The following is a 24,771-nucleotide window of genomic DNA, read 5'->3' on the forward strand; positions in this document are numbered from 1 at the left end:
GCCATCGGGATCCTTAAATGATTCCCAAAGCTGTGATGTTCTAAGGCATATCAGTTCTTCGGTCAACCCTGTACCTTAGTACCTTCGACCACCATATCTTTATAACATTTTATCAATCACACCGCTTTACTTTACCCATTCTCAGAAGTCGAGGTCCTTCTTCATACGTTAGTTCCTGAGCTTAGTCGCATATTTTGGAGGCAACGTATCATACCTTTGATTCGATCATCAATCCAGGGCCGAACAACCATTTCTCAGATAACCTTAAAAAAAAAGAGCAGAACGGTTGCGCACAGAAAAAGCCCTCCCACCAATTTCCACATTTACAAAAGTATGTGATGCCTATTCATAGTTTGGAAAACCTTTATTTGCATAATCGTTCAGTACGTAAAATGTGAGAGTGCGATCATATTCTGGCCGGACATGTCGATGATGGAAGCACATACAGTAGGGGGGGTTATTTTGCGGCACAAGAACATGTTAGAAAGGCCTAATTAATTATTTGCAAGTAACTAAAAACGTTTCATTGCGTGATGAGGGATCAGGGGTATTTCAGTTCATAAATGGGAACACAGTCAAGCTCATTGTAATCACATTTCCTAGATGCATACCATGGGTGTGTATCATAAGCGACGTTATGTACCAGTTACAATAAATATCAAAATAAATCGTTCATTGAAATCAACATTTTTTTTACGGGACCCCTTTCAAATGTTCGTCAAGTGAACCCTCCTTCCTTTTTCATCAAGTGCGCAAAGGTTCGTATATAAATCTTAGTACACCAAGTTTCATTAGCTAAGGAACACCACGAGGCATCTGTTAGTTCCTATTGATTCCAGCGCCATTTTGGGCGAGGCCGGTTTAGTCCGGAAGTAGCATCAGGGGCAAAAATGTCCCCGACGATTGGCGGTTGGACCAGGGTCCCTTTCGGCAGTTCAAAAAACTGTGCTAACAGAGGGGCTGGTGGTGTGGACCGTCAATCAAGAGAGGGAGGGGGTAGAGTCTTTCTTACCGGGTCATGTTGATGTTCAGCCGGAACTTACTCGAGTTCGTTAGCCCATAATGTTCCTGGGTGGTTCAGACGGAAGCTGATGCAGACACGAGAGCACCGCCATCTTGTTGCTGTGCCGTGGTTATTTCATTTGTGATCAATGCAGCTGTTCCCCACCGGAAGTCTGAAGGGGCTGAGGGCTCTTGGGACTTTGGTAGAATCTTCAAAGTCGAGGGGATGTTTGTCGATGGTGGGGGCTTGCGCCCAGGTGGGCAAATGCCCGAGTTGCAATTTTGGACAAAGTTACTCCAGAGGCCTAGACCCGCCTTCCGAGGGCCCAGACGCCATTTTGAGACCCTGCGGCAGCCGCCCTCCGTCGTATCTTTCAGGAGTGGAAGAAACTTCTTGTGGCGACAAAGACAGGACATCATGCTGTTGGAGCAGGACATTTTGGTTCGGGGCGCCAGGGTGCAGCAGTGGAGCCTTCATCTGGGGAGGTGAGGGAGGCTCGTCCGTGCCGCCTCCCTCTCCCGGCGCATCCCACGCCGTCCCTTCGAATCAGGGGTGCACATGATGACCACCCTACACCCCTGACTCCGACTCTTGGGGGACCGTTGTACGTCCGGTGCTATTCAAGTATGCCCGTCGGACATTGTATGTCCTGTGCTGCGCAAATATACCAGTCGGGCATTGTATGTCCTGTGCTGTGCAGGTATATGGCCGTCGTCCGGCTGGAGGACATCGGCGCCGGGCCAGGGCAGGGAAGCCTCCTACCTGCGGAGGCAGGAGAGGCTTGTCCGTGTCGCCTCTCCCTCCCTGCCCACCCTGCATCCGTTCGATGGAGGAATTAGTGATGGCCGGACCAGGAGATACAAGGGAGGGGGTCATTTGCATCCGCCCCCTCCCTACTCGTGGCCCGGGGGACGCCATCCCTGGAAGGGTAGTATGGGAAGACCATTTCATTGCCTGCTTTGTGGAGCCTCGGGTACCTTCTCGCCGGCGATCTCTTTTGGTCCATGGCTACTGGCAGGCCCCGCCCCACACGTGCTATGTGTTTCGGGTGGGCGGGACCATCGAACTGTTATATTTCGAGGACTTCCGGAGTGAGCATAATATGTTTTATATTTCTCCTATTAGTACAGTTTGTTTTAGAGAGTGTTCTACTAGTTATTCTATTTACCGTTGGTTGTGTGTTTTCTTTACCGTAATTAAATCCTAAGTTATATAATAGACGTTTGGCTTCCTTGAGTCCTTTCTCTAACGGGGGTTGTTTACACTGGCCTGTAATTGTGTTTGTTTTTCAGAGTGGGGGAGCAACAGAGAGCAATCAGTCCCAGAACTCTAACATGTCGTTAAAATTGGTCTGACGAAATCTGTGCCATCGAGCATAATCAAACGGGGTGGTTCTATCTGTCCTGTCTGCACTAGTCTGATTGGTTTTTATCTCGCGCCTTTTCCCTTTCTGTCGGCCTGTTCTTTCTGTCGACCCTCCGTTCTTACCTATGCTCTGCAGAGTCGGGCATTGGGCTTTCCAGTGCCCGAGACATTTACAGAAAGCACATTGGTTTTGTTTTAAATCTGTTCGTCCTGTGCATAGTGTCGGGGGATTACCTTCGGGTCGTTGTGTCCCGGGGTTGACTTGTCGGCACATCCCTTTACACCGTTCCCTTTTCATGTCTACTCCTCGGAACTGTGCCATCGCTGGCCTTTCCCTTTGCCTACTAGACGTTTGGAGGGTTGTCCGTCGTGTCCCTTCACCTTTTCTGAATTCGTCGCCTTCCCTTCGTCGTGTGGCTTCTTTGCGCCACATACCGAGACTATCGAGCATAATAGGTGTTGTTTCATTCCTACGAAGGGCTATTTCTACCGTTTCTATTTTGTCAAGATCGAAGGATCCTCTCAGTGGCCACTGACTTTCTCGATCCTTTTTCGTATATTTATGCCACAGCTCACTATAGGCTATAGCGATCAATCCATGCTTCATGAACATGTCCTTATTAGGGGTGCCTTCCAGCGGAGCCGGATGGTTCATCTCTAATAAGCGGTCCGGGCTAAACAGGCTACTAACCAGTGGGGAGAAGACAGGCATGACGGATCACAATGGGATAATAGTCAGCACTACCTATCTTATCACTGCGTGCAAAGACTAGACAGAATATTTCTATTCTACGTTGTTTGCACGTAGTGAATACCTCATGAACCAATCTTGAGCAATCAATGTTAGGTCAAAAATAAAAAATCAATATGGTCAATGGGGAGAATAAGTAGGCTCGCAAAGGTTCGCGTCACCTACCCTTTCACTATCTGCAAAGAGGGGACCTATTCTTCCCTGTTTGCAGACAGAGAATCTCCAGAAAACAATCTATAACAGTTAATCAATGGGGGAGGGGCAATTGTTCAGTGGGGGAGAAAGATAGGTCCGACGGGTGCGTACCTATCCTTCGCTGTTTATAAAGGGAAAGCCTGTTGTTTCTCCGTTTGCAGACAGTGAATCTCCAAATAAATTAACAAAAAGTAATACTAGTATTTTCTCATCAATTATCAATCACTTTCAATTATCAATCACTTTCGCAATTCGTCGTGTTTACACGACCTTACCCGGACCGCATGGACAGTTTCTTGTCTTCCGAATCCAGCGCCCGATCGTCCTCTTCTCTTCGTACTTCTCGTGGCACTCCTGATGGTTCCCAGTCAGGACCGCAGATCACTCGAGAGAGGTCTGTTCGGAACCAGTGAAGTTCGGATGATCGGCTGTCAGACGAGGGTCTATCGGACAGGGTACCTTCCGATCGTTGCAGTCGTTCACTCTGTCGTCAGGACCTCTCCCACTGGATCCACGAGTCGCTGATGGGCCCCACGTTGGGCGCCAATTGTTAAAAAGGGTTTCAAAGACAACCAGTAACCAAAGACCCTTTTATGTTGCCCGGCGGTATCGCCTCTATGACCCACCAATGTTAATCAATGAAGAAGCAGGCGCTGGAGACTGGAAGGCAGGAAACGAGGATTTTATTCTCTCCGGAGGAGAACACATCAATTCAGACAGCAAGTATCGTCACGAGGTGCTCTAACCACATCTCTGAGGCCTGGCCTCTTATACTAGGTTTTATGACCTTTATTGCACGTAACACATTCTCGCAACATTTTGATATTTGAAAGAACATCCTCGGAATCTCCCCTTCAGGCCCGTTCCCACATACATTTACAGTTGAATTCCCCATCCCGGTCACAACAGGTGATGGTTGTCGCGCAGCAGGGCATTCCGCCGATTCACGGAATGCATGGGGTTGATCGGATCTCATAGGGTGGGGGCTTTGATCGGCTCGAGGGTCTTTTGATGGGGAGGGGAAGCTTCCTACTGTACGGGGTAATAAACAGTATCCGCAGGGCCAGGTGGCGGCCTGGGAACAAGGAAGACAAACGGGGACACAGGAAAAGGGGGTTTGCATCAAAAGGGTCTGAGACCATGAAAGGAATGAAGGGAGGTGTCGCGCTGGGAACAGGATGGGGTTCTGCGGTGAAGCTGCGCTGAAGAGGGGTTTATGACCCAAGGCATGAGAGAGCGGGGGGGTTGTCAGCGTGCGGGGGGATGCTTGCGAGGTTAAGAGAGAGAGAGAGACGCGCTGGCTATCAGCGAGGGGCAGGGAGGCCATGGTGCTCAAAATGGCTGCCGCTTACGTGCACAAATGGGCTCGAAAGAGGCAAGATGGCGTGGATAATGTTCACCAAACTGTATTAATTTTCCACACTACAAATCCTTGGTTTGGCACTTATAGTTACTCCTTATTCCTTTTTGCCCCAGAGTTAGGTCAACAATTCCAACTGCCTTGGAGATCACTAACTGAGCAATACAACTTATTACCAGTGCTTCCTCAATTGCCAAAGTTTTAGCTTACTATTGCATGAGCCACTGTTCTTTGCAAGTGCCAAAATGAGTTAAAGTTGCTATATTTATGCCACAGTGAATCCAGCCACATTCACTGAATCTTATAACTACTTTTTCATTACACTAGTCACATGATCTGATCTGAAAAGATTCAACTTTATCGGTTTGTTAAAGCCTTAAACATTAGAGGATCCATATTTATGTCCTCACACCAATAATGTTGTTCACTGACAAAAAATAATGGCGGGGAGGGGCTGCAGGCCTTCCTGCTGCGCTGCCCTATGGCAAAATAAAAGGGCAGGAATTTGCAGGAAACAACAAAAACAATCACAAGAGACTTTTCCTCTTTCTGTAGCACACATAAAAAAGGCAAAAGGAGGAGAGATAACAATATTGCCCCTCGTTGTGCCTCCCTTACGCCTCCCTGGGGAGGCGTAGGTTTTTGGCGCTGCCTCAGATTAACGATTTCTTGCAAATCTGGGACAGCATCAAAAAACCATGGATGTTGCTGGGTAAGCCCCCAGCAACACCCATTGCAGGCCCCTTTAATGCAGAAAAATGTGTTAAAGGGAACAATATTTAGGGGGCAGCATTAAGCCATAAAAAAGTGGCTTATTGCTGCCTCATAAATATAGAGCAGGCTCCTGCTCCACCGAATGTCAAAACAAAGTGACCTTCCGGCGGCGCAGGGGACTCATCAATGAGGCCCTAAATATACTAGATTCTGTGCTCTACCCTTCTTACTACGGGCACCCTAAAGAGAGCAGTGCAGCACCCTATACTAGAAGGAAGGGATCTCGAATCGGCTCTGTGTTCAGCCTTTCATGCTTACAGATCAACTTCCCATTCCACTACAGTGAAAGCCCTGCCACCTTGATATTTGGGACAGCCATGGGAACCAAATTGTCGCAATGGACCGCTCATAAGTTGACTGATGCGGATGACATCCATATGACGGATTCCTTGCACAAGTCCCGAATGAAGACGGTTGGACTTGGCCCTTTTTGCAGGGTCATCCCTAAACTTTTTGCCTTCCTCCTAGCCTTTTTTCTTACATGGTCTGGGTGGTTTTTGGACTAGCACTTTATCACTCATTGGCAGTGAAAAGTGTGTGGGCTCTCTGCCCTTCATAGTCTAACATTGCCCCCCCCCCCCTTATGAGATAACTTCCAAATGGAACAAATTAAATATGTCATATTTGGTAAGTTTGGAATGGAAATAATAAATGTTGCGCAATGGTGTGCACCTATTCATTTTCACTATTTTAGTAATGCCACTTTTAGAAGTTGGCATTTCAGTGTGCTATGTGCCTGCCTGCCTGATGTGTATTGCATGTCTGATTTTAGAAGTGATCGGGGCTGGTGAGGTGTGGGTGGCTCCAGGGAGGGCAGAGTGAGTCAGCACTAGGCTGAATAGAAGATCTGCAATTGGAGTAGTGGGAGGAGAAGTCCCCTGTCCATGAATAGATCTGTGCCTGCCCTTTACAATGTTGGTTCCGCCCACTGTGTTGTGTCTGATGACCCAGCCCCAGTTCACAAAGGAGGAGGAAAGCCTGGTAAACAAAGTGATTGACACCCCTCCCCGAGCCAATTGGGACTGGAACGTCTAAGACCCTTCCAGAAGCTTCTAGTAGGGGTAGACAGAGAAGAGATGTAATATAAATAGAGGGGCTGTGACCCCATGTTTGCGTTGTGCTTGTGCTGACTTAGAGGTGACACTCTACCAGGAGGAACCGCCACGGTACTCAGCTGCTGCTCCTGAGGGTCCCTGCGTGCTGGCCTGCCTGACTGCACCAAGGACTTTTGCATCTGCTGGATCCTGGAAGAGACTCTGCAGGACTAAAGGCTGCTGCACTGGAAGGATTGCCTCCTTGTTGTTCCTGACTGTTCTTAGGAATTGCTGTTCTGCTTAGTGTGCTGTCCCATTGTTAGAAATGGGATTTCTGGTTGGCTAAGGCTTGCGCCAAAGCTAGGCAGAAACCACCACTCTAGTCAGGGCAAGGGAGTCACACGCCAAGATAACCCCTACTCACCCCCTTGGTAGCTTGGTAGGAGCAGACAGGCTTATCCCTGAGGCAATGTGTAAAGCGTAGGCGCGCGCACCCAGCAACAAAACCCAAGGCCCAACACAAAGGAAACTTCGCACAAGGATATATATAAAAATAGCCTTTGTATTATACCAAACACATTAGATAATAAACACACACTTTACAAGGTGCCATAGGCACGGGCAGAATTTACAGGGGATTATATACATGGGACAGGGCCACATGGACCGCTGTCAAGAATAAGCACTATTAGAACTAGCACTTGGTAGAATTAACGCTTAGCACATATCACCTATAATATCTGTAGCACCAAATAGCAAATGTAGCACACAACCAGTAACCACTGGTAAAAGGTAAGTACCACCTATGCAATCCTAAACACCTTAGGCAATTATCACGCAGGGAATCATAAACTCACTAGCATCACTGTACTAGGGAAAACAACCTCCTAGGCATAAAAATACACTTAGGGGTATGGGCAACAAGCATTGCATAAATCACATTAGGCAAGTAATTACACATTTGCACCCAAAAAGCACATAGAACTGACCCCAGGCCAACCTGGCCTCTCAGGGGCTGTGCAGGCAGCCAAAGGAGATGCGCAAAGCCTAAACATAGCAGCTGCCCACTAAGTGCTGGTAGATACAGAAGTAATGGTCAGAGTCTATCGATTCACTATAACATCAAATGTGATACATACGTTCAATGTAGATCAAAAAAATGTTACATCCGTAGTGTGCTTATGTTTTTATTCATTATTTTAGCACATTTTAAGATAGGTACCCAATTTAAATCAATGAGTACCTAGTTTCATGAAAAATGGATTATTCAAACAGAAAATTGCATCGTTCAATTGCTTCATTGAATCATATAAATGCCTGAGGACACAGGTCTAGTGTAGATGCAATAGTGTAGAACTTCATATAGAAAAAACACACAAACAATATCCATATAATAACATTTCGACGCGCTCAAAGTGATGGAAAGAGGAAGTAGTTAGGTGGGATAGGTATGATGGGAAGGAAGTGAGGACCGGGTAAAGGTTGTTGTGACCTTAAAGCAATCACAGTGATATAAAATACGCCCTTTACAGTCTATGTTTTGATCTGTAGTTCCAATACACTCATTCACATAGGATCTGAACTACTCCGTTGGTTAGTCCTATGTTTAGAGACTAGGTATCTGCTGGTCTACGTTTCGACCCCCTGGTTAAAGGGTAGGTTGAATCCTCATGGTGGGGTCTTCTTCAGGACAAAAGGAAACAGGAGCGCCTTTTGGATAAACATTTAGGATGAGTGTATCATATTATAAACGCACTCAAGTTTGCACATGGATGGGACATATCAGTAAAAAATTCTTACTTATTACGTGGCCGGTTGGTGGCCATTATTGTAGGACCGTCGTAGGTTCCTTTCTTTCAAGAGATGATCCTACATTCATCAAAGAGGAGTGTATATTACTGTCAGGTACCATTGGCACCATACAGACGTTTAAGTTATCAGGACATCCTAATGGGGTACTTACTAGGACATGGAACTTTCCAATCCAATCATTAGCGGTTCTGGTTATTCAAAGGTCCCGGAGGGACCAGCGTTGGTGCGGGTAGAGATCTCGTAACCCACGAGAAGCTGGGAGAAAAATAGAGAATGGCCAGGTATCAATGGCGAGTACATTACTAATCAGGGTTGTCGGATGGTTACAATTAGGCAGAGTATTATCTGTTACTCAGTCATGCAAGAGAAATGTCGATTAAATTTCTGGAGATACTTGACATATATAACTCCTCAAAACAACTGTCTTACAACTATCAACTATCCAATATGTAATTGTAAGATTGTAAGCTGTTCTCTATATGCAAACAGACGGTACCAGGCGGGTCTGTAGACCGCCGGAGTAATAACTTAATTGTCTTTACACATGTGGTATTACATAAGAGACCGGATTGTATGCTATGCTTTTTGTTACCTAATACCAATAATGATCCTTGACCTCTAATTAGGTTTTTTCCCCACTCCTACGAGTATAACATTGATTTCCCAGGTGATCATGGCTGCCCGATCCCAGTCCGCGCTGCCATGAGTCACGTAAATGCAAAAACATTGAGTAAGAACCTTTTCAGACAGCCCCTACCCCGGCCGGTTGGATGCGGAGGTTTTTACACGCCCCCACAGCCACAGTCTCCTCTGATTGGCCAATTTGGGCGAGCCTCCAGGAAGTATCAAGCGACTGCACCTCGAGGCCGATCATTCACGGCTTGTCTAGCGAGGATGCAGTAATACGCCGAAGACCTTAACCCAACGGTGAGAGATTTGACAACTCAGATTTCACTTGGAATCTTCCCGGCTACACCAGGGAACGTTGAGATACTTATATGTTCTCGTTTCCTATGGTGACATTAATGCGGATTCCCTGGCACTTCCTTTAACTAACTACTGTGTGATTAACGCCGTTTTTCGGCGAGTATATGAATCCAAATCTTTATAAGTGGATTTTCCCAATTTTTAATCGACATTTCTCTTGCATGACTGAGTAACAGATAATACTCTGCCTAATTGTAACCATCCGACAACCCTGATTAGTAATGTACTCGCCATTGATACCTGGCCATTCTCTATTTTTCTCCCAGCTTCTCGTGGGTTACGAGATCTCTACCCGCACCAACGCTGGTCCCTCCGGGACCTTTGAATAACCAGAACCGCTAATGATTGGATTGGAAAGTTCCATGTCCTAGTAAGTACCCCATTAGGATGTCCTGATAACTTAAATGTCTGTATGGTGCCAATGGTACCTGACAGTAATATACACTCCTCTTTGATGAATGCAGGATCATCTCTTGAAAGAAAGGAACCTACGACGGTCCTACAATAATGGCCACCAACCGGCCACGTAATAAGTAAGAATTTTTTGCTGATATGTCCCATCCATGTGCAAACTTGAGTGCGTTTATAATATGATACACTCATCCTAAATTATTATCCAATAGGCGCTCCTGTTTCCTTTTGTCCTGAAGAAGACCCCACCATGAGGATTCAACCTACCCTTTAACCAGGGGGTCGAAACGTAGACCAGCAGATACCTAGTCTCTAAACATAGGACTAACCAACGGAGTAGCACAGATCCTATGTGAATGAGTGTATTGGAACTACAGATCAAAACATAGACTGTAAAGGGCGTACTTTATATCACTGTGATTGCTTTTATTATTATTATTATTATTATGTTTCTTATATAGCACCTGAATCGACCCCCAAAGGGGTATCTCCGCGCTTGCCTTGGGAACCTGTCCTGGCTTTTCCCTGTGAGATAGCCCCTACAGGGCATCCCCAAGGTGAAAGCCAGGCATCCCGCCGCGAGGGGCCGTTGTGGAGATTAAGCAAGCTTAATGCCCAGAGTTGCAGAGTGTGAACCCATGATTAGGTCAGGCACCGAAGCAAGAATTATCAAGTCCATGGACATTTGAGCTCAAGACCCTGCCGCGTCGGGAATTGAACCCTGGTCCCGGGTCTGACCTCTGCTTCAGGGTCTGCCTGCTCTAACCAGTGAGCCACACTTCTCCACGTGGGCTTTAAGGTCACAACAACCTTTACCCGGTCCTCACTTCCTTCCCATCACACCTATCCCACCTAACTACTTCCTCTTTCCATCACTTTGAGCGCGTCGAAATGTTATTATATGGATATTATTTGTGTGTTTTTTCTATATGAAGTTCTACACTATTGCATCTACACTAGACCTGTGTCCTCAGGCATTTATATGATTCAATGAAGCAATTGAACGATGCAATTTTCTGTTTGAATAATCCATTTTTCATGAAACTAGGTACTCATTGATTTAAATTGGGTACCTATCTTAAAATGTGCTAAAATAATGAATAAAAACATAAGCACACTACGGATGTAACATTTTTTTGATCTACATTGAACGTATGTATCACATTTGATGTTATAGTGAATCGATAGACTCTGACCATTACTTCTGTATCTACCTTTACTGACCCAGGTCAGAGAGTTCTTAGGGTATACCCCATTGTAACTCAATGCCCACTAAGTGCTGGGCAGCTGTGGATCTCGTCTGCACTGGGGGAGCGGCCTGCTGTCAACGGGGGCCGCTCTACCCTGGGAAATGCCCCAATGGGCCTGGAGCCTTGTGGGCTCGAAAGAAATCAACAGCTGTGTCCCCTGGAGCCTCTCAGGCTCTAAATACAAAAGTGACTGCGGGACCACGTGGGAGTGAAAACAAATGCCCCCATTGAGCCTTGTGGGCTCTTAATGGCAATTCCCCACGCTTGTGTCTCGTGGGCTCTTAATGCCAATGCCCCACGTAGGAGTCCCGCTCGGGGGACTCGGAATCAGCAAATGTCCCCTGGAGCCCCTCGTGGGTGGGGCAGCCCTCAACAACGGGCTTGGGTTCCCTCCTCTCCCCCCGGGTCACGTTGGAGCCTCGGGGCTCTAAATCACAGAGTGTGCCCACGCAATATTGGAGCCTCTCAGGCTCGACACCACAATGCCGTCACTACCGTAGAAGCCTTGGGGGCTCCTGCTACAAAATGCCCCTGAAATGCCAAAACGGATCCCCACTCACCGGGACTCCTGGGCGGTGTCTCGCGGGTCTCCTTTCCCCCCGGGGCCAGCACGGTGGAGCTCCTCCTTTTCGGCACCCGCAGTAACACTTCTTCCGCGGTGGGGCAGGCACCGGCAATGTGCCTAGGGCCGCCCTCCGCCTAAGATATTCAGCAGCTGCAGGGTGCGGGGCTCTCCCCTGGGCCTGTGCGCCCTGCTGCTGTATGTTACCGCTCTTCTCCTGCTGGCTCCTCCGGGCAGGTCGCGCTGCTATTGACCGGCCAGCTGCTTCCGGTTTGGGCCCAACCAGGGTCAGGCGAGCTCTGCCTGGCTTCCGGGTCGGGTGTTACAATCGGGCCACGGCTGTGATTTTGGTCAGACGAGGTGTAGGCTCCCTCGTAATTGGAAATATAAAGCAGGGTGGGCACCTGCTATGGCAATGTTTAAGAATACATGGGCACAAGGTCCCTGGCGGGTTCGGCAACCGCTAGAGACATAAACCGGTAAAATTGCAGCGTGGGACAGCCGCGAAAATGTGGCACAACGTGGGGTGGGCACCCGCTCTTTCCACAGCCAAGGGGGGAATCCCTCTATCAAATGCCTGCAGCTCCGTTGCTACAACTAGACTAAAGACGCTCCCCTGGAGGGAAAAGAAAGCGCGTCCCAGGCGCTTGAAGGGTGCAAAAGAAGTCCAGGGAAAGTCCTTTAGAAAGGTAGGAAGGGGGGGCAAAGGCTGGGCCCAGGATCCAGCCCACAAGGCCCTCCTAGGCAGGGAGGCAGTCCCTAGTGGCGGTATCCTCCTGGTGCCCAGCAGCAGCATGCCCCCCTCTTCAGGTCAGGAACAAGAGAACCTTTTGCAAGGGGTCACAGCCCCTTCTTATACCCAGAAATCCTTTGTCTGTGTCTGCAGGGTGGGGGGAAAACCAGTCGCAGCTGGTTTTGGAGCACTCTGTTATGGTCAGCCCCTCTCACTATTCACTGGCCAGGCTAGGGTCATCAGTCGCATCACAGGGGGTGGAGCCAGCATTGTGTGGGGAAAGCCCAGCCCTATTCAGGTCCCAGGTGCACTCCTTCCTCACATCAATCATGCAGATCTCTCCACTCACCACCGGGGCAGACCCATCCTGACTCCTGGAGCCAGGCTCACCAGCCAGCTCCAGCCAATCACAAGCCAGACAGCCAATTCACATAAATTACACAGACATGCCAACTTCTAGAAGTGGCACTTCCACACTAGGTACATTCAAGCCACACACATCATTGCACAGCATTCAATCTCACAAGTCCGCACATACCAAACTCGAGCCTGTGCTCCACATGCATCAGGAACTAACATGGACAAACATTCCCCATGCATTTCTATGGGAGGGCAGGCCAACCTCACTACACGCACGCACTTTACCCTGGGACACAGTGGGAAAGTGTGCAGAAGCCAAAAATCACTAACACCATGTCACAATTAAAAGCAAAACGCTAAGGGGTAAACCTGCCAGAAGGGCCAAGTCCAACACAACCCCCTTCCAGCCAAAACGCAGGGTAGACCAATCACCACTGTGATGGGCTTCCCTGCTTTGGGTGATAGAACACGGACGCGGGCCTGCCACTGCCGGGACAACCTCCTGTTCTACGCCACAGTGAACCCTTTTGATTCCTTCTAAACCCACTGTCTGGAACAACTGGGCTACCCCACTGGTACTTCCAAGCTGTCCGCCGCCAGGACCAGGCCCTAGGCCACCCAGGTGCCACTGGTCCTCCCCTATTCCCAGAGTGGGGGGCAGGAACCCCTGGTACATAGTAGCCTTTCCCCACTCTTCCTGTCTGCAGGACAGGGCTAGACTGCCACTGGTTCTCCAGCCTAGGGTCTACACCCTCAGGCGGACCAGGAATCACAGGGGAGGCTCTCCTCCCTCTACCTCTCCTTCTAGGGTTCTTCCTCCTTTGAGAGGCACCCTTAGAATACCACTTTCCCAACCTAGGGTTTAACCCCTCAGGTTGCACCGGGGTCAGAGGCGGGCTCTCCCATCCTCTGTACCCCCTTCCAGAGTTCTGCACCCTCCCAACTGGAGTGGTACCCCTGGAAGATGAACCGGTCAGGACGCTGGTTACAGACGTCCTACCCTTCAGGTCAGGCTGATCCTGAACCTGGCCTCCCAACCTCTGGTCTAAAACCTTTGGTGGAATAATTGCCTGGCACTCCAGGACTTCTGGGGACTTACACACCATCCCCCTGAGGCTAACACATGACCCATATGTTGTGTGACCGTCTGTCCGGCGCAGATCTCCCATCCCCTGTCCACCTGACAGAGCATGAAGATCCCCCCCCCGAACAGAAGTGGTGTCACCATGGTCACTCCACGGGAACGTAGGCCAACTGGCTAGTCCCTGACCCACTGGTTCTTCCACTGGGAAACACATCCCCCATTCGCACCTCACTTCGGACTTCTGTGCCCTCCCAACTGGAGTGGCACTGCCGGACACTAGAACCACTGGAGCACTATTTACAGACACTCCAGATTCTCTAGACACTAGGAGATCCTCCTCAAATGGACTAACAGGACAGCCTAGGTCCCCAACCTGGTGTTCCCTTAAGAAACCATCCAGGTTCTGAGACTGGGTTTCGGGCTCCTGGGAACTCTCAGTCCCACACTCACTCCTACTCCACTGAGACAAGACGTGAGCCTCTACACCGCTCACTGGGACCTAGCTGGGCTACTCTGAACCTCTTCCACCATGCTGGGCTGGAAGATACCTGAACCACTACTTTTGGGATCACTCACCAATGACTTTTCAGATCCTCTGGCACTTTCCCAGCGGTCTGCTTACTTTGCAATGTCCCAAGGACTAAAGTAGTCACACCTCCCCAGGTGTCGGTGCAACTCTGGCACAAAACAATTGAGCAGGTGCTCTCTGATAACCAGGTTGAGCAGTCCATCAAAATCAGGTTCCTCGTGAACTTCTATCCAATCAAGCAGTGCATCACGACAATCATCAACAAAATCCTCCCAATCCTGGTGAGGCAGTCTCCTACTACCCCTGAACTTCAACTTGTACTTTTCCTCTTGGGAATAAGGTACCATTCTTGGGGGACTTGGAATGGGACTTCCTGCACTGAACTGTATATTGCTGCCATCACTGGATTCAACCCTCCCTGGGGAATCCAGAAATCTATAACTGCGCTCAGGGGATAACCTTCCCTCTAGGGCTAATTTCTCCCTGGCCAAGGCCTTCTCAGCCTCTGCAATCCTCTCCTGCACACCCAGCTGCGCTATCTCCTTGGCATGCTCTAGCCTGAGCTTCTCCAAAGCCAGCTGGTGCTCCCTGTCTTCCCTCCTATCTACCCACTCCTCTGGGGACAGGGACCGGGAAAGGGATGAGGCGCTGCCTCCTACACTGGACCCAGTAAGGTACTCCCTATCTATGGGGTCTTCACTATCTACTGGCGTCCATGTACTGTCATCTCCTTCCTCTTCTACAGACTCTTCAGGGCTCCCCACAGACCCACCACCCTCATGGTGTGCGGCCCGGGCCCTATCTTCCTCACTGCGCTCACATTCCCATTCATCCTTCTGCCTCAGGATCAGGTTGTCCCTCAGTTTGGACGGGGTGTCTGACCCATTCACTGGTATATCTCTTTCTTCACAGAACTCTACCAACTCATCCACACTGTATCTAAACAGCACACAGAAATTAAAACCAGACTCCATCTTGGCAGGACGCTCAGGGACACGTGCAACACAGGGGACCTAACAGTCTGAGATGAAGCAAGAGTACACAATCTAAAAATGACACTCTTAGGAGAAGAAATAATGGAACTTCAAAAAACAATAATCCCCAAAATGTGATTATCTAAAATGCAGAGTTTTGTGGTGCAGCCAGTTGCCGCTGCGGTACAGCGCAAATGCAAGTCCTATCCTCACCACTGATCACCAATGTTAGAAATGAGATTTCTGGTTGGCTAAGGCTTGCGCCAAATCCAGGCAGAAACCACCACTCTAGTCAGGGCAAGGGAGTCACACACCAAGATAATCCCTGCTCACCCCCTTGGTAGCTTGGCACGAGCCGACAGGCTCATCCCAGAGGCAATGTGTAAAGCGTTTGCGCGCGCACCCAACAACAACACCCAAGGCCCACCACAAAGAAAACTCCACACAAGGTTATATATAAAAATAGCCTTTGTATTATACCAAACACATTAGATTATAAACACACACTTTACAAAGTGCCATAGGCACGGGCAGAATTTACAGGAGATTATATACATGGGACAGGGCCACATGAACCACTGTCAGGAATAAGCACTTTTAGAACTAGCACTTGGTAGAATTAACGCTTAGCACATACCACCTATAATAACTGTAGCACCAAATAGGAAATGTAGCACAAAACCAGTAACCACTGGTGAAAGGTAAGTACCACCTACGCAATCCTAAACACCTTAGGCAAATATCACGCAGGGAATCATAAACTCACTAGCATCACTGTATTAGGGCAAACAACCTCCTAGGCATAAAAATACACTTAGGGGTATGGGCAACAAGCATTGCATGAATCACATTAGGCAAGTAATTACACATTTGCACCAAAAAAGCACATAGAACTGACCCCAGGCCAACCTGGCCTCTCAGGGGCTGAAACGCCCTGTGCCCAAAAGTGTCAGGGCAGGCTGCGCAGGCAGCCAAAGGAGATGTGCAAGGCCTAAACGTAGCAGCTGCCCACTAAGTGCTGGGCAGCTGTGGATGTCCTCTGCACTGGGGGAGCAGCCTGCTGTCAACCAGGGCCGCTCTACCCTGGGAAATGCCCAAATGCGTTTGGAGCCTCGTGGGCTCGAAAGAAATGAACAGATGTGTCCCCTGGAGCCTCTCAGGCTCTAAATACAAAAGTGACTGCGGGACCACGTGGGAGTGAAAACAAATGCCCCCATGGAGCCTTGTGGGCTCTTAATGGCAATTCCCCACGCTTGAGTCTTGTGGGCTCTTAATGCCAATGCCCCACGTAGGAGTCCCGCTCGGGGGACTCGGAATCAGCAAATGTCCCCTTGAGCCCCTTGTGGGTGGGGCAGCCCTCAACAACGGGCTTGGGTTCCCTCCTCTCCCCCCGGGTCACGTTGGAGCCTCGGGGCTCTAAATCACAGAGTGTGCCCACGCAACGTTGGAGCCTCTCAGGCTCGACACCACAATGCTGTCACTAACGTTGGAGCCTCAGGGGCTCCTGCTACAAAATGCCCCTAAACTGCCAAAACGGAGCCCCACTCACCAGGACTCCTGGGAGGTGTCTTGCTGGTCTCCTTTCCTCCCGGGGCCAGCACGGTGGAGCTCCTCCTTTTCGGCACCCGCAGTAACCCTTCTCCGGCGGTGGGGGCAGGCACCGGCAATGTGCCTCGGGCCCCCCTCCACCTGAGATATCCAGCAGCTGCAGGGCGCGGGGCTCTCCCCCGGGCCTGGGCACCCTGCTGCTGTATGTTACTGCTCTTCTGGGCAGGCCATGCTGCTATTGGCCGGCCAGCTGCTTCCAGGTTGGGCTCGCCCGTGGTCAGGCGAGCTCTGCCTGGCTTCAGGTCAGGAACAAGGGAACCTTTGGCAAGGGGTCACAGCCCCTTCTCATACCCAGAAATCCTTTGACTGTGTCTGCAGGGTGGGGGGAAAACCAGTCGCAGCGGCTTTTGGAGCACTCTGTTATGCTCAGCCCCTCTCACTATTCACTGGCCAGGCTGGGGTCATCAGTTGTACCACAGGGGGCGGAGCCAGCATTGTATGGGGAAAGCCCAGCCATATTCAGGTCCCAGGTGCACTCCTCCCTCACATCAGTCATGCAGATCTCTCCACTCACCACTGGGGCAGACCCATCCTGCCTCCTGGAGCCAGGCTCACCAGCCAGCTCCAGCCAACCACAAGCCAGACAGCCAATTCACATAAGTTACACAGACATGCCAACTTCTAGAAGTGGCACTTCCACACTAGGTACATTCACGCCGCACACATCATTGCACAGCATTCAATCTCACGAGTCCGCACATACCAAACCCGAGCCTGTACTCCACACGCATCAGGAACTAAAATGGACACATACATTCCCCATGCATTCCTATGGGAGGGCAGGCCAACCTCACTACATGCACACACTTTACCCTGGGACACAGTGGGAAAGTGCGCAGAAGCCAAAAATCACTAACACCATGTCACAATTAAAAGCAAAAAGTTTAGGGGTGAACCTGCCAGAAGGGCCAAGTCCAACACCCATGGTCCCCTGACCATAACCAGCCTTGCCTCTTCATCACGGGACCTAGCGCCTTGTGAGTGCTACAACTTTATTCCAGCCCCTAGGACTTTCCTGCCTGCTACCTAGTGCCTCGTGAACGCTACATTTAAATTGTCAGGAAGAAGGAACGTGGATCCTGCAGTGCTAAGGCTGTGACATGCTTTGAGGGAATTCTGGCATGTGGGATTCCCCCCTGCGCTGTCCGAGAAGAGCGGGAGCCCACCCCGCATTCCTGCTTGTTTATGGAGCGGGTGTCCACCCTGCTTATAGTGCGTCCTAGCGGGTGTCCACCCCGCAATTGCTTTTATTTGTAAGCTTGTGCCCACCCAGCACTTCGCCACTAGGAAATCACTGCTGCGGCCTGAGACGAAGAAGGGAAGAACCGCCGAACCAACCCGGAAGCCAGGCAATTCCGCCTGACTGGGAGGGGCCGGCCACCAAGACCGGAAGTCGGCGTGCAGCTGAGCGGGGCTCCAGGAGTCTGGGAGATCCCTGCGTTTTGACTCAGAGGTGTGCAGTCCCAAGAGAATCCCAGGAGAGGGGGAGGTTAAGGCACATGGTCAGTGCCTGCCCCCCCTCCTACGAAGGACAACCGGAGGAGACCCAGGGCCGCCGGTGAGTGAGGCCGGCCTGGGGAGTGGGAAGAGGACGTCGGGAGGAGGGGAGACCATGAGGGAGTCCCCAGTGAGGGGGGTTCTACCTGATACCTACAGTTCTTATTAGGCCTGGGTGGTAAATTCTGTTCCGCTTATGCAATTTGTGGAATTTGGGTAATTTTGCGTTCCGCGGAGAACGTGAAATTGCCCAAAATTGTGGGTTCCACGACTCCGCAAACGTTTTTGCTTGTTCGCGTTCTCAAATGTGTGTACGCGAGATATTTCCCCCCGAGCATGCACACAGCAATTGCAAACATTAAAAATGCATCGCGAACCATCAATTCTGTGAGTTTGCGGAATTTCTGCGTGTTCGCAGAGATTTTTTACTGTTTCGCGGAGATTTACGTAACACGATTATGCAAATTCCAACCACCCCTAGTTCTTATGCTTTCTGTTTCACTACTTCACTTACATGGCCGGTGCCTGTTCTTCTTGAGCGGTCCAGCAGGAGAGCGGGTCGCTCCAACGTTGAGGGAACATTTTGATTAAGAGAGCCCCAGAGCCCAGGGCCATTTTCCCTGTGGCCCATATTTGTGCAAGAGAGCCCCAGAGTGGGCCCCAGAAGTGCCTTCATACTCACAGTTGCGCCACCATAGCGGGCAGCGGCAACGTTGGTGCCATTCTTTTGCAGTCGAGAGTCCCAGAGGGGGGCTCGCCAGGCACGGTTGTGCCAGTGTCTCCTTTCTGCAGCTGTGCCGTAGACGCAGGCAGCTGAACCATGGGGACAATTACTTTTGGGTGCCATTCTTCCGTTTATTGGACACAGCTGCGCCGCAGAAGCAGGCAGCTGCAACGACTGACAGGGGTCATTTCAGTAGGTATGATGTGTGCACTACTGTCCTTATGCCTAATGTACTCCTGCTAAAGTGGTTATGCAGGTTGTGATTTATGCTCATGATTTATGCCTGATCTAAGGTGGTGTCTGCCTAATGAGATGCTCATGTGATAATGCCTGATGTCATACTATGATGCTTAGGTTATGCCTGATCTAAATGGGATTTATACCTATCATGGTATAAAGCTAGGGTCACTATTTTACCAGTAGCTACTGGCTGTTATACATTTATTACTGGTGATTTTACATTTACTGCGCATGCTTTATAATGGTTCTGGCAGCGGCCCCATTGGTGCTGCCTTGTACATAATCCCCTTTAAATAATGACCTGGTGCCTGTAGGCACGGTGTATATATCTGTGATGGTGATTCTAATGTGTTTTACATAATACAAAGGCTATTTTTACATAACCTTGTGTGGAGTCTCTTTTATAGTGTGTTTAGTTTGTTGCCGCTGTTTGTGTGTTGCGCAAATGCTTTACACATTGCTTCTGGGATAAACCTGACTGCTCGTGCCAAGCTACCAAGGGGGTGAGCAGGGGTTATCTTCGGTATGTAACTCCCTTGCCTTGACTAGAACAGGGGTTTCTGCCTGGCTTTGTTGCATGCCCTAGCCAACAGGGAATCCCGTTTCTAACAAAGACCTATGCTGATAAAAGACAATATGCTTGAGACACAGTTTTCAAACGAGGATATCGATCCTGATCAAGCAAACAGAGAAACACAAGTTTAATGCTCCATTTGCTGCTGAGCCCTTGAGGGTTATGATCAGCAAATGACATATGATGACTGCTCAACGTCCCAGAATGTCCATCACAAGAGATTTGCCACACTTTAAGCACCTACCTCAATGTCTGTCTGCATCAGTTGTCAGAAGCGAGCCCTGCCCACCTGAAAGTCTGACCCCGTTACCTCCTATGGCTACATCTGCATTCCCAGTTCCTGAGGCAGACGCCACTCCTCTGCTTCAATAACCTCACAGGACTCGGTCTGGAAGACTGGTTCAAGCACCTTGATGACTCATTGAGGAACTATTATTTATATATGTAATATTTTTACTTTTTATTTAACAGAGGGGGAGATGTAGCATCTTGTAGCCATGAATAGCGGGACCCTTCCGGTCCCTGATGGACTGCATAGGAGAATGACATAAATGTTTGGGTGTGTCTGGATGTGGTTCATAAAGTTTATGATGCAGTGCGGTGAGTTAACATGAACACTCTGAAGAATAAAGACGTGCACTAAAGAGCTCCGTGTGTGTTGTGGTCATTTGAATGCTATTGGGCTGGGTAGGACACTACAAATAGTATCTGCATTTCAAGATTAGAATTAACATCCCCCAAAATGGTGAAGCCAGGTTTATGAAGAAATGCTTTTCGTACGGATCCCAGAGCATTTATGAAATTACATCTGGGTCCCGGCGGTCTATAAATGAGGACCTCCTTAAATGTACTTAAAGCATTCTTTTCAAGTGAGAAGGCAGTGGTTTTGCCATGCAGTGACACCAGCATAGAAATGGAACCTCTAAACTTGTCTTTGAGAACTATCGCTATACCTCTTCCCACCTTATTCATCTGAGCCTAACGGAGTATATAACACCCAGCTGAGATTACATTAATTAAGTCCGGCCAGAATCATGCAACAATCTTTAAGTTCAAAATACAATCTAAAGTTTATGGGTGTGAACAAACTCCCCAAACTCAAACGTTATTTGTAATCAATGAGCTAGTGTTAAGGAGGGCCCACAATATGGCTTTCAAATTATAAGTATTAGGACACACGCAAGTGACTTGAGTATCGCTAGGTGTGGGAGAATTGGAAAAAATTGCCTGCTCCCCCCTTAAGATTTTAGGAATGCTGAACCCATATTGTTTGCAAAACCATTCAAGACCCTTCCCAAACTCTGTGGGATTCGTCTCTGAAATAAAGACTGAAGACTTACCATATATGCTGAGTTTGAAGAGGGCCTCTTTAGAATATCTTAACTGTTGCCTACTATCCGAATCAAAAGAACCAGGAGTTGTGGAGCTTGGCGCTGTCCAGGTGCAGATTGGCACAGATGGGCTTTGACGAGCCTTCGGTGCCCCAACTGCTGGCATCCACGTACTCCCTTAAATAGTGAATGGAGCTGAGAGTTAGTGGCAAACAGAGCACGCAACTCTCTAAAATGGTGCCTCCCAATGGACCTACCAAGTAAAAAGGGCTGCTTATGAATTATGTGCCCTTTGCTTAAAACAAACTGCTGACCAGAGAGCCTAGGAGTTACCCAACAAATGTAAAGAATAAATAAATTCATGTTGAAGTGCCAGAGTGCTGAATGGTAGAGCCACAGGCTCAATCAGGAGTATAAGTATTGATACAGATGCAACTGTAGCCGAGCGGTGTGCTCGGGTCTGATTTATGTGCTAAATGTAAAGTGCCATGTAGTTTCAAAATTATGCCTCCCAAAAGGAAGTTAAACCACTTTAAAACTGAGTTTATGGTCATCAATGGGGTATGTTAAGCTAGACAGTTCAACCGTGTCCCAGTCTGTGTTAATTAGTGAATGGTCTGAGATTTAGTGGCAAGTAGAGTTCACAACTATCCAAAATGGTGCCTCCCTATTGCCCAGGAAAAATAAACTTAGGATGAGTCAATATTGAAAATGTAAGGTTGTGCAATGTTTTCTTACGGCCTAGGGGTGATATATGTTACCAAAAGACAGGTAGCCTATATACTGAGCCACCCGGGCGAAACAGTACACCCTGACATCCTACACTAGCCTTCTGGTTTCAGTAACTTTCCAAATGCACTGAAGACGTTTCTCCTGTTGGCACCCTGAACTCTTGTAAATAAATGTATGTCTGGTACACCATGTTCCAGAGAGAAAAAGGAACAATGATGTGGTTCAAGCTGGACTTTTGAGGGAATTATCGCGCTTTGAAAAAGAATGTCTGTCTTACCACTAGATTCCTTATCTTGGACAGAATTAGAAAATGTATTGTTTTTATACTGTCATGGAGTATTGAGTGTGCTATCTACCATCATCGTAAACAGTGATTCTGACACAATTTAGCATTCTGCAATCATATTACACAATTGATAGTACAGACTACATTCCTTAGTAAACTACAAAAAGATTTCTATATTGTCCAAAATTATATTTGTAGACTCCAACCCAACAAAACATTGACATTTGTTTAAAATGTGAAAATATGACGTTTTCCACATGTGTCACAACTTTGCACCAATGCATAAGGGTCAATGTACCCAAAAAAGAATCATACTATTTGCATGAGTGCCCGAAGAAACCAAAGAAGTATGGGTATTTGAACAAAGTAACAAGTTAAAAAAAAAACTTTCTGGCACACAGGTGCCCAAAAACACCCTGTCATTAAAAGGGTTAAATAACTACAGAGTCAAAAAAGTGTACCTGCTGTTAAGATCCCTGATAAGTTATTCCCTTTCAGTTTACCTACTTTGTTGTCCTAATCCCGGCGGTTGTTCTGCTTCTAGGAAAGTCACCGAAAGTCTTTGGAATTTTGAAATAGGCCTTGTCTCCACTGATGGTTCCCTTATGAGAACGTGGTCGAGTTCGTGGACGTACTTCTGTTCCTCTATGGCCACCGACAGCCCAGAGACACTTCTCAGTGGTCCAGGTCTTGTTCGTGTGACACCAGTGAACGTTATGCCTTGGAATGTTCACAGAAGGTATTTACCTGTCTTTGCATGCTGCTTTATCAATTTACGATAGGTCGTTGCCACTTGAAAATCCACTTCTCCAAGGTGTTGAACTTTTGTAGAATAAAGTTGCCTTGTGAAACTATACACAGATCTTTATTGGAAACAACAGTGACCCCAAATGGTTGAAGGTCAATCAATACCTATGTTGATGTTCAGTCTTTTCATATTAAGTTTCTCACTTACTTGCTATTAGAACGTGGAATACATCACCTGAAAAGCAGGCGGTATTACCAGGTACGGTATTATAATGTGCTGAATGTCGCCAGGTAAACCTTGTAATCAAATGCAGTGTAATTCCACAGAAAAACATGAGGTAGCACCACTCTGCACAACTCCCAGTGTCGTCCATAATGATACTGTGGATGAGTCGGTGCAGTAGGCTCGCTGTGCAATATGGCAGCCATGAGAGCGCCACAGCACCGATACGTTTTAAGGCTCGGGCAAAGTGGGCTCCTGCCCAGGGCGCCAACCTTTCAGGGGGCGCCTGATAGAGCCAGCAGTGTTCTGCAGAGATTCTTGCCCTGATGACCGAAGTTATTCTTAAGCAGATAGTTTTCTAATACCATTTTCCTTTTAATTTATTTTTAATGTGGGTGATGTGTGCGAGTATATTGCATACATTTTGCAGAGAAATGTTGTGTTTATGTTTCATGGAATGTCCATAAAAGATACAAACATATGAGAAATGGGTGTCACAGAGAATATTTTCAGTACTATGAGTGAGCTGCTTCTGTGTTACAGTTCTGAACACACACATCACTATCCCTGAATATAAGATTTAAACACATTTAGAATCTGGGCCAGCCTGCCTCTGCGCTGTCAGTGACCTGGCAATAGACGGCATGAAAGAGCTGGAATTGGATCATACATTAAAAGCTATTCTGAACAGGGAACCCAAAATAAATTTGGCCCAGGGCCCCCAAAATCCTTAAAATGCCCCTGAATACTTTATGGAGGAGAGCAAAACATGATTTCCTGTTATACGAGAGACTTCTTTTGGCGGACAGTGCTTTTGTCTGTCTCCCTGTTCTACTGGCTTTACACAATGGTGTGGGTTGTCTGCTGACAGGTTCTGGAAACAAACCGTGCGACTCCTTTGCTTCGTGATCAAAGTCATTAACATATTACCTGTAAAAAGGGTTATTTTATAAAAATGAATCTGATTGGCCTGGATGAATTTTTAAACTGAAAGATAAGGGCCTGCTAAGCTAACTTCTACCATGACTGCAGAATCAAGCACACGAGTAACTTTATTTCGCACCGACCTCTTCTCCTCTAACCATAAATGCTGTCGTTGAGGGTAATTGGTTCTCTGCTTGGTGCGCTGTGTCCTGAGTGCAGTGGTTAGTACGTTCAAGAGTGGTTGAGAGGTCAGGCACTTTGACAGCGATGCATTTGTGGTTCAGAAGCCGAGCCACACACATTTATACTTGAAAGATTGAAAGCCAGGGCTACGTCCCGCTGTTCAGAACATTGCTAGGAGTGCAATGCTTGAAACAAGCCAGCATGTATCCTTCGTGGAATCTAAATGGAGGACTCGCAAAATGAGCGCTCCATTAATGTTACCAGCTTCCACTCTAACAGTGGGCTAAAGGGGCGTTTCGTGATTCACTTTAGGCAGAAAACACAAGGTCTGTCTTCAGGGCTCCAAGGGGTCATATCACAATACATCTACAGGCAATGCCCCGCAGTGTAGATGGCTCTATGCTTTGTATATGTCAAAGGTGATAATTTTGCATATGGCATAAACACAGAGCAATGTACACAGCGATGGAATATTTTGTGCACAGCATAGTGCTAAGTGAGGAAACGTGATTGTGCTG

Source organism: Lissotriton vulgaris, chromosome 8, assembly GCF_964263255.1.
Source record: "Lissotriton vulgaris chromosome 8, aLisVul1.2, whole genome shotgun sequence".
Lineage (NCBI taxonomy): Eukaryota > Metazoa > Chordata > Amphibia > Caudata > Salamandridae > Lissotriton > Lissotriton vulgaris.